Below are 14569 nucleotides of genomic sequence, written 5' to 3'. Positions count from 1 at the left end.
CATATGTAATAGGAGAATGTCAATCATGAAAAAATTAAAATTTTCATGAGAGTGTTTTTCAAAATAAATTTTGATAAAATATCTATTCTCAAAATTTAAAAATCTATTTTCATAAAGTTATCCTTCTATACACAATTCTAATTAATAAATATTTTATTTAGAAAATGTTTCAAAGAAATTTATTTCTATCAAATTACTAAGCCTTTTGATAATAATCTTTTAATGATAAATTATCTCTAATAAAAATTTCCAAAATATTTATTTTCCAAATTAGAAACTCTAGTGTAATAAGGAAATTACCAATTTATGAGATTTTGAAAATCTTTAGAGCACATTATCCAAGAAAGAAACTTTAGCTTCTCACATTCAAAATTCCTCCCAAATTTACTTTCCTTGTACTTACACCTTTCCAATCTAAAAAATATTCTAGAAAATTTATTTCATTAAATACTATCAAAATCATAACCTTTTTAGTAATTCCTTAATTGATAAAGTAGTCTCTATGAAAAACTTCCAAAAATGTTTATGTCCTTAAAAGGAATTAAACAATTCATTGTGGAAGGTATTTTCAAAATTTTTATATCTCTATTAAATTGCTAAAAGTTTGCAAAAATATTTTAGTAACCCTCCTTATCATAAACTCTCTATTATGACATTTTTTAAATCCGTTATTTATCTTTTAAACTAGGACTCCTGTATTAAAAGAATTGCTCTCAATATTCCTTATCATGAATTATCCATATCCAAATCGAATGGTTTCTCCTTTTAAGGGGAAGAGCATGGAGAACCACCTATCCATAGTCAAGTAGATAGTTTTCAAAAGGAATATCATTCTCATTAGCAACAACCACCTATCCCTCCCATTATCCATCACGGGCTGCTAAAAAACATGTGTTTAAAACCCAATTTATTATAAGAGAAACTGACTCTCGCTACTGAAACTACATTCAACAGAAGCTTTGTGTAATTCTCCAATGGCTTCTGTAATCAACAGTGCACCGAAGGTCACTGTTTTCCTATGCTTTCTTTCTTGCTTCTCTCATTTTTTGTCGAGCCCTAAGTGGGTTTTGACCCAGTCTTCCCCTGTTTTTGCCTGTGACGTTGAGAACAATCCCACGTTGGGGCAGTTTGGGTTCTGCAACACTTCATTGGAGACGGCCGCAAGGGTTGCAGATTTGGTGAAGAGGCTGACATTGGAGGAGAAGATTGGGTTCTTGGTGAACAGTGCTGCCAGTGTGAGCAGGCTTGGGATTCCCAAGTATGAGTGGTGGTCTGAGGCTTTACATGGAGTATCTTATGTGGGTCCAGGGTCACATTTCAACAGTATCGTCCCTGGAGCCACCAGCTTTCCTCAGGTTATCCTCACTGCGGCCTCTTTCAATGCCTCACTCTTTGAAGCCATTGGAAAGGTAACCTTTACTAGTGTTTCTCTCTTCTCTCTCTGTTTTCCTCTCACTTCATCTAATGTTTGATCTTCCAGATGATGAGTTTTTTATTCAAAAACTTGATTTCGGATATGGGTTTTTGATCATATAAATTGCATATTGCTTGCTTCCGCAATTGGATTCAGTAAGCATTTTGGGTTTTTTTTTTTTTTTTTTTGGTGGGGGACAAAGATTGTTGGTAAATTTATGAGGTTGAGAAAGGAATACTATAGATTCAGTTCTGTTTCTATCTTTAGAAAAAATGAGCCCTTGATGACATGAACAAAACAAGGAGGTCTAGTCTTGGATTTGATCCATGTCTTTGTACCGTAGACATTACTACATCAAGTGGCTACCACATTTTGTGTTCTTTATTCATTGCTTTATAGTTAGTGGGTTCTATTCGGATAAGCTTTTTACATGATGATTCTTGGCTCGGCCAATTGGGAACTTTTTGGATTAGATTTTGACTGTCTTTGTTGTTTGAGGATTTCGATGATGCTTATGCTATTATTGTTGTCTTAAGGACTTGGATTGTGGTTTTGCTCTGTTCACCCCTGTATCTTAAATTTGATTCACTAGTGTAACAGAGTATCAAATAAGAAAAAAATCTGAGGAGTTTTCTCAAATTGATTGAAATAATTGTTTAGATGTAATAGCTGAAGCCATAGTTATTGGGCTCGAAATTATGTATTTCTGCCGTTTCCAGGCAATTTGCTACTCCAGAGATGTATATCATCTTTTAATGGTTGATCACAGGAAGTAGGTGGAATTTTAAATTTACCTGAAAACTTCCACCTGCAACAGGACTTTTGTGGATGACTTCCAGCTTCATTTTCAAAACGTATGAAGTAGACAATTTCCCAACATTAATGGGATGCTGTACTGTATAATGTGCTGGAATATCTAATACCCAGGTCATTTCAAGTGAATTGCAGCTAATTTTGATCTGTTTACTGGCTTGAAAGATGATATCAGTGGTCATGAGCAGGTGGTTTCCACTGAAGCCAGAGCAATGTACAATGTTGGATTAGCAGGGTTGACATTTTGGTCCCCAAACGTCAACATATTCCGAGACCCCAGATGGGGAAGAGGCCAGGAGACTCCAGGAGAGGACCCACTGCTTTCAAGCAAGTATGCATCAGCTTATGTCAGAGGCCTGCAACAAGGCGATGATGGTAGCCCTGACCGGCTTAAGGTTGCTGCTTGCTGCAAACACTATACTGCCTATGATTTGGATAATTGGAAAGGAGTTGATCGCTTGCACTTCAATGCAGTGGTAATTTTCGTTTGAAGTATGTTCCATTACTCTAATATTTCTGTTTTGTACAACCAACAGTCTTGTATATTCTGTTGGGTGAGTTAGGTGACAAAGCAAGATATGGATGATACATTTCAACCCCCATTCAAAAGCTGCGTTATTGATGGGAATGTTGCCAGTGTTATGTGTTCTTTCAACCAAGTTAATGGGAAGCCAACTTGTGCTGATCCTGATCTCCTCTCAGGGATTGTCCGAGGCGAATGGAAACTAAACGGGTATTATGAGTTCTACCTAATCTATAAATACCATTTACAGTTTAGCTGAGCTAATGCTCTGTTATATTTACATGAATCTTGGGCTGCTGCAGATACATAGTTTCGGATTGTGATTCAGTAGATGTGTTCTACAATTCTCAACACTACACCAAGACACCTGAGGAGGCTGCAGCCAAGGCTATATTGGCAGGTGACTTCACTGCTCACATCTTTAAATTTATGGCTTCATGTACATTAATACAGCATAAATCTTGACTCTGAACAATACTAAATAGTATGATTTATGAAAATAGGAATGCTTAGTGGTTAGTTGCTAAAGGGGTTTGTGTTGTTGCTGTAATGCAACAGGGTTGGACCTCAACTGTGGATCTTTCCTTGGCCAACACACTGAAGCTGCAGTGAAAGGTGGACTTGTGGATGAGTCTGCAGTTGATAAAGCTGTCTCCAACAATTTTGCTACACTGATGCGACTTGGCTTCTTTGATGGCAACCCAAGTAAGGCAATTTATGGGAAGCTTGGTCCAAAAGATGTGTGCACATCAGAGCACCAAGAGATGGCTCGGGAAGCCGCCAGGCAAGGGATCGTGTTACTAAAGAATAGCAAAGGATCCCTACCTCTGTCTCCCACTGCCATCAAAACCTTGGCAGTAATAGGACCCAATGCCAATGTCACCAAAACAATGATCGGAAACTATGAAGGTATTCAATGATTAGTGCAATCTCACTATGTATCTCTGCATTCTCCTCAACTAGCCATGTGGCCAAATGATTCAAGTATTTTTACTTTTGCTGATATTATTGGAAAGTTTTGCAGGCACGCCATGTAAATATATAACCCCTTTGCAGGGCCTAACGGCCTTGGTTGCAACTACGTATCTGCCGGGATGCTCCAATGTGGCATGTGGCACTGCACAAATAGACGAAGCTAAGAAAATAGCAGCAGCAGCAGATGCCACGGTTCTTATAGTCGGTATTGATCAATCTATAGAGGCGGAGGGCCGTGACAGGGTCAGCATTCAGCTTCCAGGACAGCAGCCACTTTTGATAACAGAAGTTGCCAAGGCATCCAAAGGAAACGTGATTCTTGTTGTAATGTCTGGAGGGGGATTCGATATATCATTTGCTAAAAATGATGATAAAATTGCAAGCATCCTGTGGGTCGGTTACCCTGGCGAAGCTGGTGGAGCTGCCATAGCAGATGTGATCTTTGGTTTTTACAATCCAAGTAAGTCCATCTCTCCTTGGATTAGTTTTCAACTTATCAGACATTTTTCATTTTGGTATAAGTCTTATAACCATGAATCATTATCTTTCAGGTGGAAGGCTACCTATGACATGGTATCCTCAATCGTATGTAGACAAGGTTCCAATGACAAATATGAATATGAGACCAGATCCTGCCAGTGACTACCCTGGTCGGACTTACCGGTTTTACACTGGGGAAACCATTTACACATTTGGAGATGGACTAAGTTACACCCAGTTCAACCACCACCTTGTTCAAGCACCTAAATCAGTCTCCATCCCCATAGAGGAGGGTCACAGTTGTCACTCATCAAAATGCAAGTCTGTGGACGCTGTGCAAGAAAGTTGCCAGAATTTAGCCTTTGATATCCATCTAAGAGTCAATAATGCGGGAAACATAAGCGGAAGTCATACAGTTTTCTTTTTTTTCTTCTCCCCCATCAGTACACAACTCACCCCAGAAGCACTTGCTGGGCTTTGAGAAAGTCTTTGTGACTGCAAAAGCTGAAGCCCTGGTGAGGTTCAAGGTGGATGTTTGCAAGGATTTGAGCATTGTTGATGAGCTTGGAACCCAAAAAGTCGCCTTGGGACTGCATGTGCTTCATGTGGGAAGCTTGAAACACTCCTTGAATGTGAGGATTTGAATACTCTTCCAGCAGAAAAATGCTGGTCTTCAGATGAAAAGGGTAAAGATCAAGATGGAAATTGAACTACAATAAGTTGAGAGAGTTAAAGCAAATTCTCAAAAATGTCATTTGGCCCCAATTTGTTCAAATTAAAATTTTGAAATCCAAATGAAGTTTCCATTTTGAAATTTCTTCCTGTTTTCGTGCGTGTTGTAGAGGTGGTAAAAATGCATGGTTTCTCAGTGTAGACAAGCAAATGATCAATACCCAAGTCTACAAGCAAAACTGCTTCAAATATTCTGCTGTTTTTAATTTATTGAAAAACAAGTTTTTGTTGGGTTGGCTGGCTTAAAATGCCTGGTCAAGGGTTGGCTTCTGTGGAACCAACTGCTCTGATCTCTTATCTCATATCAATAAATTAGAGTTTTATCTCTTTTGATTAAAGAGCAATGTTTTACCTCAATCCATTAAAGTTCAACATTGGGTTGATTAAAGGCTGTGAGTCTTTGTTTGACTGAGAATAAAAATTAAATTCAAAAGGCTTATTATTGAATTATAAGTTCTAACGACGACAATCTTATCTTATTGGAGGTATTTGTGCCTCAACTTATCATTTTTTTTTTCATAAAAAAAGGAGATTAATTTTGTATTGATATAAGGTGGAAAAAATTGACTTTATTTTGAATGAATTTTTTTTTTTTTTGTTTTTTCCTTTTCGATCTTTAGTTTTTGCAAATCTCAAATCCAACTTCTTACTCAAAATCAATTTTAAAAATTTCTTGTATTCATTGACTTAAAATATATCAAACCACCTTAATTTCATAACAATTCAATTTATCATAAATTAACCAAGTTGTTATAAAGAAAAATTGAATAAAACTAAGATACGAATGACCCAAAATTTCAGTAAGAGGATTGTGGACCCTACATTTCGCTCGATGCGTTCCCACTCAATGGTGAAAACTCGCTTTTTTATTTTGTTGGGTGAAAATTTGATTTTTTTTAAAAAAGACTTGGAATCACCACTTATTTTTGTTTTATTTTTAAAGGGAAAACAAAATAAGAAAGAAAAACCTTAAGTGTGACTCCTGAAGGAAAAAACGGGTCTGTGAAAAACCTCGTCTGGGTTTAAGGGTCAGGTTACTCATTGGGAAGGTACGGTGGTGAGTCGTAGCACCCCTCTAAGCCCGTATACGTATGACTTCTACTAAACGAATTGAGGAGATTATGACAATTAATTAATTAATTATGGATACCAAGAAAAATAATCAATATACAAGTCATGGTGAAAATTAATATACACAAAAACAATGATGAAATCTAATTACAAAAATACACAAAATAAATAATAAGAGCATTATGAAAAATGATTTATTGAATTAAAAAAAATGTTAAAAAAAAAGTTTTAAAGAAATTTCAAAGGATTTTATTAAAAATGATTTTAAATTAATGATTTCCATTTATTTACTTATAAAAAAGAATCAATTTATTTTCTCAATTTCATTTGTATTCAATTTTCAAAAAAACTATTTACACTTATTGTATCAAAAGAATTTATTACAAAATTTCAATTTGGATACAAAAATTATTTTTACTTACTTTTACTAGAAAATAATGAATTTTTACAATTTTATTTACCAAAGTATTTAGATTCATTTTCAATATAAATGAAAATGAAAATGAATCTAAATACGTCAACCCTTCTCCCCATTTTTTTTCTACACAGACCACGACTCCCTCATTTCTTCTTCCATTTTTTTTTTTTTTTTTTTCTTCCACCTAAACGCACACACTAGCCGATTTTCCCATCTCCTCTCTTCCATTTTTTCTTTTTTTTTTTCTTCCCCATTTCTTTTCCTTTCCATTTTCTCTCCTCTTTCCTTCCCATTTTCTCCCATTCTCTTCCTCCCATTTTTATTTTTATTTTGTTTTGTTTTGTTTCCCAAAAATCCATCAACTCTCACTATCGCAGGTCGGATCATCGGTCAGTCGCTGCCGACGAGCCACTGTCAGCCGACGACCCCCTTCCCATCTCATCTGTTTCCCATTATTATTATTATTATTATTATTATTATTATTATTATTATTATTATTATTATTATTCATTTTTCTCGATTCAATTATAATAGTAATTGTTATTTGTGATATTTGAATCGTTGAATTAATATGAAATTTGAGTTCATTTGTTGGTGGTAAATTAATATGAAACTTGGGCTGATATATTGTTGGTGATTAATTTGAGACATTTAGATTATGTCAATTGTATATTGTTTATCTTATTTGGATTTGGGCTTATTACTTTTTGGTTACTCATTTGCGCTATTTTTGTTTTTGCATGGGCCCATTTTGTAATCTTGTTGGCTGAGTACGAATTTATGACACGTAGAATATGGAATTTCATGGAAGAAAGTGAGACTCGAAAAGCTATAAGAAGACATTAAGTTTGTTCATTTTGTAATCTTGTTGGCTGAGTACGAATTTATGACACGTAGAATATGGAATTTCATGGAAGAAAGTGAGACTCGAAAAGCTATAAGAAGACATTAAGTTTGTTGTAAGTTTGTTTGGGTACATATTTTATTTCCCACTCTTATTTGGTTTTATTTCTATAAATATTTATCTGTGTATATTTACTTATTATGTACATAATTGAATATCAAATAAATCAGAAATTTTGTTTAAATGAGGGGAAGAATTCAATAAACATGTTTTAATAAAATAATAATTTTAAAATATTATATTTAATGAAAGAATTTTTTATTTATTTATAAAAATTCAGAAAAATGCATTTAGAAAAATCCAAAAGAATTGTTTTTAATAGAATTTGAAAAATTATTTTTAATAAAATTGTCCAAAAAAATGTGTTTTTAAATAAATTCTTTTTCATTAATTAAAATAGGTTTAAAAGCAATTTTTAGAAATAAGAGATTGAATTTTTTCTTCTTTTTAGTTAAAAATTCTTTTGCAAATAAAGTTATTTTTTTTTAATAATTTGTGCAAATTACTTTTCTTAAATAAAAACAAATTGAAATACTTTTGTAAATAAAATTGTAAAAATTCATTATTTTCTAGTAAAAATAATTTTTGTACCCGAATTGAAATTTTGTAATAAATTATTTTGATACAATAAGTGTAAATAACTTTTTTTGAAAATTGAATACAAATGAAATTGAGAAAATAAATTGATTTTTTTTGTAAATAAATAAATTCAAATCATTAATTCAAAAATCATTTTTAATAAAATCCTTTGAAATTTCTTGAAAACTTTTTTTTTAATATCTTTTTTTTAGTTCAATAAATCATTTTGCATAATTCTCTTATAATTTATTTTGTGTATTTTTGTAATTAGATTTCATCATTATTTTCGTGAATATTGATTTTCACTATGACTTGTATATGCTCATTTAGTTGATTATTTTTCTTTGTATCCATAATTAATTAATTAATTGTCACAATTCCCTTAATTCGATTAGTAGAGACCGTATGTATACGGGCTTAGAGGGGTGTTACGGCTCACCAATGTACGTTCCCAATAGGTAACCTGACCCTCAGACCCAGTTTCTGTTTTTGCAGACATGTCTTTTCCAAATAAGGAGTCACATAGGGTTTTCTTTGTTATTTTGTTTTCCCTTATAAAAAAGATTATAATAAGTGGCGACTCCAAGTCTTTTCTAAAAATTAATTTTTACCAATAAATAAATAAAAAACGAGTTTCACCATCGAGTGGGAATGCATCGAGCAAAATGCGAGGTCCACAAGGATGTTGGTTTTTTAGTTTTTTTTTACTGAAATTAATTTATTTTTATTTGTGTTTTTTTTATTTACTTTTTCATGATTTATTATAAATTTTTTATTGAATAGAAAAACATATTTGATTTTTTCTACATAGAAAAAGTAATATGTTGATTTTTATTTTTTATTTTTTAATGTTTAATAGAAATAAAATATTATAAAAATAAATAATTTAATCCTTAATACTATTAAACACTATTTAGTTTTAATTTCTATTTAAAATTAAATATATATATATATATATAAAAAAAAAAAAAAAAACAAACACAAGATGCACTATTTTAGGAAGTGATCATTTACAATATAAATAATAAGTAGAATTTCTTAAATAGATTATTGTTGGCCTTATACTTGAGGCTAGTAAGGTTTATTACACCAGTTTATTCTAATTGCCAATCGCCCTACTCCATTATTCAGATAAATCATTCCATTCCCTGTTATCCCATAATTTCTCGAATGGGGTTTTGGTTTAGAAGTTCATTTATGAAAGGAAGTTGAAATTTGAAAGGATTTAAGTCAATGAAATATTAACTAAGCAAAAAAGAACATTATTACACACCTTTTCAATAATGGTTAATCTTTAATATTGAAAGCAAGTTTTGAAGTTAATATTTGAAAGAAATTCACTAGTAATGATTGATAATCTACCGGATAATTAATCGTTATTATGAATATCAAAGATAAGATTGAATTGATTTGTTAAAGTTTTATAGGACATTTGTTTTTTTGTTTTACTTATTATTAAAAATAATTTGTTTTAAGATTTTAAATATTTTTTAAAACTTTTTATTTAATTTATTACTTATTCTTAAATATTTTTCATAGAATAAAAAAATCAAAATATTTACTTTTCTTTTAATGAAAAAAGTAACATTTTTAAACCCACACAAAAATCTGAACCCCAATCCTTGTCATCATAACAAGTCTGCCTATCCTTTATCACCTTCCTCTTTCTTCATTTTACTTGAACCACCACCTTCTTTCTCTTCTTCCACGACTTCAACGTCAACAACCTTTAAAATAATTTCTATTATTTTAAAATTTTTAGAAATATGTTAAATTATTTTTCATCAAATAAGAATTAATTTTAAAATTATTTTTCTTAATACATTAAGATATTGATTTTTAGCATATAAAAACAAACAACTTAATACTTGATAAAAATAAAATATTAAAAAATAAATATTTTAATACTTAATACTATTAATTACTATTAGTTTTAAGTTAAATTAAGTTCCATACATTCAGCACCTCAATGAATGTTTAATCATTTTGGAAAGAAATGCAATGATAAATCCTTGGTCCATTTAATATTAAACATTTATATATTAAGCTAGAATAATTAAAAGCTAGAACAATAAATTATTATTACAGAAATGGTCAATCATCCTCAGGCCGGAAGGTGACATTTCCAATATAAAAGCAAGATGATCAATTTTATTTTATTTTTTGATCCAAAACAATCAATTGTCTTCTCTTTATAGTTGTTGAAATAGGAACAAAGGGGGTTTAAAAAATCACATAAAGGATTTGATCATCTTTACCATCCATGATTGTCCCATGTACAAAGAGGGTAACAACCAAATTCCTAATGATATGTTTGGTTTTGGAAAGCACTAAAAAAAAAAAAACCAGAGAAAATAATTTTTTTATATTTGATTTCATTATGAAAAATACAAAATAAAATAAAATATCATTAAAATTAATTAGAAATTTACGTATTTAAAAATTGTTTAATTTTTATATAATGAAATAAAATAAGTAAAATGAGTTTGAAATAACATATCAAAATAATTTATTGACTTAATTTTTTTTTTTAATTCTATTTTCTTTTACTTTTTTTTTACTCCATTTTTTCTCTCTATTTTCTTCTCCTCGTATTTTCTCTCAAATTTTGTGGGAACCAAACAAAGCCTAAGAGAATTCCGATGCAAGGTTATAAACATTATGTAAGCACATAATAACATCACCACTAATGTGTGGCTGAAAACAACCCACTTGTCTTCATTTCAACCTAACTACATAAGCCTTAATGCAAATACTAGTGGCATGTACAAAATGTATTAAGGGACACTCATCATTCACATGAAAAGGAAACCTAAGAGTTGTTTAAGTTAATAACATCTTATTTGCACCTCCTTGATTTAAATTTTGATAAGTTTTCCTTCTCTTTTTCTTTATCCCATATGAAATTTTTTAGGCTATAAAGCTAGTAAGGTTGAAGTTAGAATAGGTAACTCTAGGTTAGCAAATCTTGGTAATCTTCATCACAAGTAGGAAAGATTTTAGTTTGAAACTCACAAAATCCTTTGACAAAGTTGTATTAATCCTTATGAAGGAAGAGAAATATCTTATATTAATCCTTATGAATTATGATATTGATGGGTAGTTATACTCAATGGAGTTAATGTGTTAAAATTCAAAGTTGGTGACTGTTTGGTGAAGTTATTAAATATATGAATAAGATGCATGGTGGGTTGTGGGTCATGTGCTGGACTTTGTGATATATATATACAAATAATCATGGTTTGAAATGTTACAAAATCTCGGTGATACTTCGCTTATGTCGGTCGACAAATCGATAAGTTCGAATTTAGGCCAAAAGGTTTGGGTTGAATCCTGGTTACCACTGGGCCAAGTCCACGTTTATAAATATTTGTTTACAATAAATATATTGAAGTTCATTATTAAAATTAATTAATTAATTAATTAATTCTAATTATTTTATTTTAAATTTTATTTAATGGATTAATAAAAGTATAAAAATCATTATTATAATTTTCTTAACAAGTCCTTTTTTTTATATCATTTATATGATAATTAAATATAAAAATATAAATATTAAAAAATTATATATGTATCATCATTTATTTTACATTATTGAATGTATTTGAATTAAATAAATTATAGTTTTAATATTAAAGGTATTATCATTTATCTCATTAATCCTATTTTAAAAAATTACTATCACTTCACTATTAAATTTTTTATATTTATCCTTTTAATTTTATTTAATTTTGAATGTTTTTATTTTAAAATATTAAAAATATAAATTTATTCAAAAAATACTAAGATATATCAATAATAATAATGAAGTTCTAATATTTTATAAATTAAAATTAATTTGATAAGATAAATAATAAATTATTAAAATCGATATATCCCTTCTTATCGATATTTTTCTCCTTGACCATACCTATATCAATTACACTTATAAAATAACTTTAATGTGTGTTTTTTTAAATTTTTTTTTATCATTTTTTGGAGTTTTTCCAAATAATTCCATGAATTTTGCATAATTTTCGCCTCACCCATATTTTTGTCAAAATCTCCATCAATATTTTACCGATATATTTGTATTTATTAATATTTCAAACCATGCAAATAACTAACTCCAGCATAAGACTCATGCATGAACAACATTGTAAATGGTGAGTACTATAGATGGTGCTTTAAGGCACAGGAAATGGTGAATCTTGCATTAGTATTGAACGTAAGTAAGAATTGGAAAAAATAAGAAAAAAAATAGAGATTGACACCAAGGAAAGGTTGGCCTTATAATTTAAGGAGGCATGATTGTTTGGTGAGAGCCCTTAGAAAAAAAAAAAAAAACATTGATTTTAGCATTGCTTTAGGTGCACTTGTGAATCAATGGAGGAGCAATGGTTCTTGGGTGAGAGCCCTTATAGAAAGAAGAGTATAGTATCTTAGAGTGAAAGATTTAAAACATATTTTTGGAAGATCTTAGTTAGATAGTAGGGGTATAGATATATGCCCCTAAAATACAAGTTTAAATGGCCAATGCTATTGTGAGATTGGTGTATTTGAATTTCCTTGGTTGATGATGCTTATGGTGCTGTTATTGATACCATATGATTTGAAATGTTATGCTACTAATACATACTTATTGACTACATCACTTGGCACTTTATAACTTAAATTTCAACATAGAATCATTCTCTACTAGGTTGCGTAATTTATCCCTTCAACTCATTTTTCAACTTTAGTTGAAGGTGCTTATTGTATTGAAAACTTGATGCATGACTTGAAGGTGATTGATCCTCTTTGTTGTGTAAAATATTGGAATAATTGGAAAAATCCATTCCAAGCCTTGAGTCATCAAGGTACATGCAACTATCTTCCTAGGAACACTAGATCTAGGCAATGAAAGCATTAAAAACAATAACACTCTATATCTAGGTGCTAAAAAATATTACCTATGAAATAGATGTTCCCAAATAAATTCCAATTGAAGAAGAGAATGGTGCAAATCTTGAAAACCCTACGATCTTTATAGACATACTCGGATCTCTCCGTTCCTTATACTCAAAATTAGGTTAGGTGTATGCAAAAACTTTTAGACTATGTTTTGTTGGCTAGATATAGCATGGGATAGGATAAGAGAAAGGATATCATATTCTATCCCATGTTTACTTAGTGATGGGATAGGATTAAGGTTTGAAATGTCATGAAATATTATTGATATTTCGTTGGTATTTTGGATATTAGAGGCCCCTAAAGTGAAATTCCTCATTGAAAGCTCGGTCGATGGAAAAATCGGATAATATCAGCGATATATCAGATATATATTAGTATGGTCGATAAAATAGACAATTCATTGCCAAGAATCGGGCTGATTGCAGGAAATCGATAATATTTCGATGATTTTTTCTCAAAAAGTTGGTGATGTTTCCATTGCTTCTCCCTTCTCCAATCAATGGCTAGATTTCACCCAAGGTGATCCAATGGCCAGAATTTCACTCGTGTTTTTAAGAAGGCCTTCAACGGTCAGATTTATAATCCATGGGTGGAAAATGAATCTTGACTTGATTCGATATTTAGGAAGGGTTTCCAATGGATAGATTAAGATTTAATGGCCATATTTCATCCAAATTTTGATCCAATGGTTAAAATTTAAAGGCAATGGTTTTTTGACCATCCAAGACTAGTTTGACCAAAAAAATTTCTATAAATACCTAAATTTCATTCCATTTCATGCACAAGTGAATTGAAAGCTTCTTGATCTTATATTGCTCCAATAGTTATTTGTAATTTCTCTCAAAATTCTTTAATTTTGGGAATTTGGTGTTGAATTTGTGGATTAACTCCAATTCAAGGCTAACTAAGGTAAGATATAGTAAATAGTACTTTAATATATGCATAGTTCAATTTTATTTTTAGTTAGTAATATATTAATATTATATTGTGGAACATACAATAGTATAATTGATATTATCTAATTAATATGTTTTCAAAAATTTTAAAGAAATTAAATTAATGGTCTAATTTGATTAATTTTAATATTAATGTCAAATTAATTTTAATAAATTTCAATTTCAATTAGTAATGTTAGTTATAAAGTTTAAGAATAAAAGTAAATTAACTTAGATTTTTAATTTTAATAATTGTAAATCAATTTTATATTAAAGTTAAATTAAATTGATTTGTGTAATTAATATCATATGTATGCATAATTCAATTTTAATTTTAATTTCAATTAGTAAAGTTACTTATAAAGTTTAAGAATAATGACAAATTAACTTAGATGTATAATTTTAATAATTGTAAATTAGTTTCATATTGAAGTTAAATTATTAATTAATTAATCTAATTAAAAAAAAATCTCAGAATAATTAATCATAAATTTTTAAGCAATCTTTCATTTTTACCAAAATGTCCTTACACATATAAATGATCAATTCTTCATAAAACCTTAAAACTTTATGCCAACAAAGATTATGAGCTCAAATGGGGATCACTAGGACCCATAGGAAAATATTGAGTCTCTCATAATCTAATTATAAAGTTGACTCAATATTCCATTAAAGAAAGTCAATTGTGCTCCAATAATCTATGACATTACATAAGATGAAAATTGATTAAAGCTAATTTAATAAATTCCTCGAGTTTGTGACCTACTATCCATTGGAGTTTGAACTGATATCC

At 30.1% G+C, this 14569-nt stretch overlaps 1 pseudogene; it reads left to right on the top strand.

Annotated features, from left to right (window-relative positions):
• Window positions 1–862: 862 nt before the first annotated feature.
• Window positions 863–5088, top strand: LOC117919575 (annotated as a pseudogene).
• The last annotated feature ends 9481 nt before the right edge of the window (window positions 5089–14569 follow it).

Source organism: Vitis riparia, chromosome 8 (assembly GCF_004353265.1).
Source record: "Vitis riparia cultivar Riparia Gloire de Montpellier isolate 1030 chromosome 8, EGFV_Vit.rip_1.0, whole genome shotgun sequence".
NCBI lineage: Eukaryota > Viridiplantae > Streptophyta > Magnoliopsida > Vitales > Vitaceae > Vitis > Vitis riparia.
The sequence above is the reverse complement of the archived record's forward strand: the minus strand, read 5'-3'. Positions and strand labels throughout refer to the sequence as shown.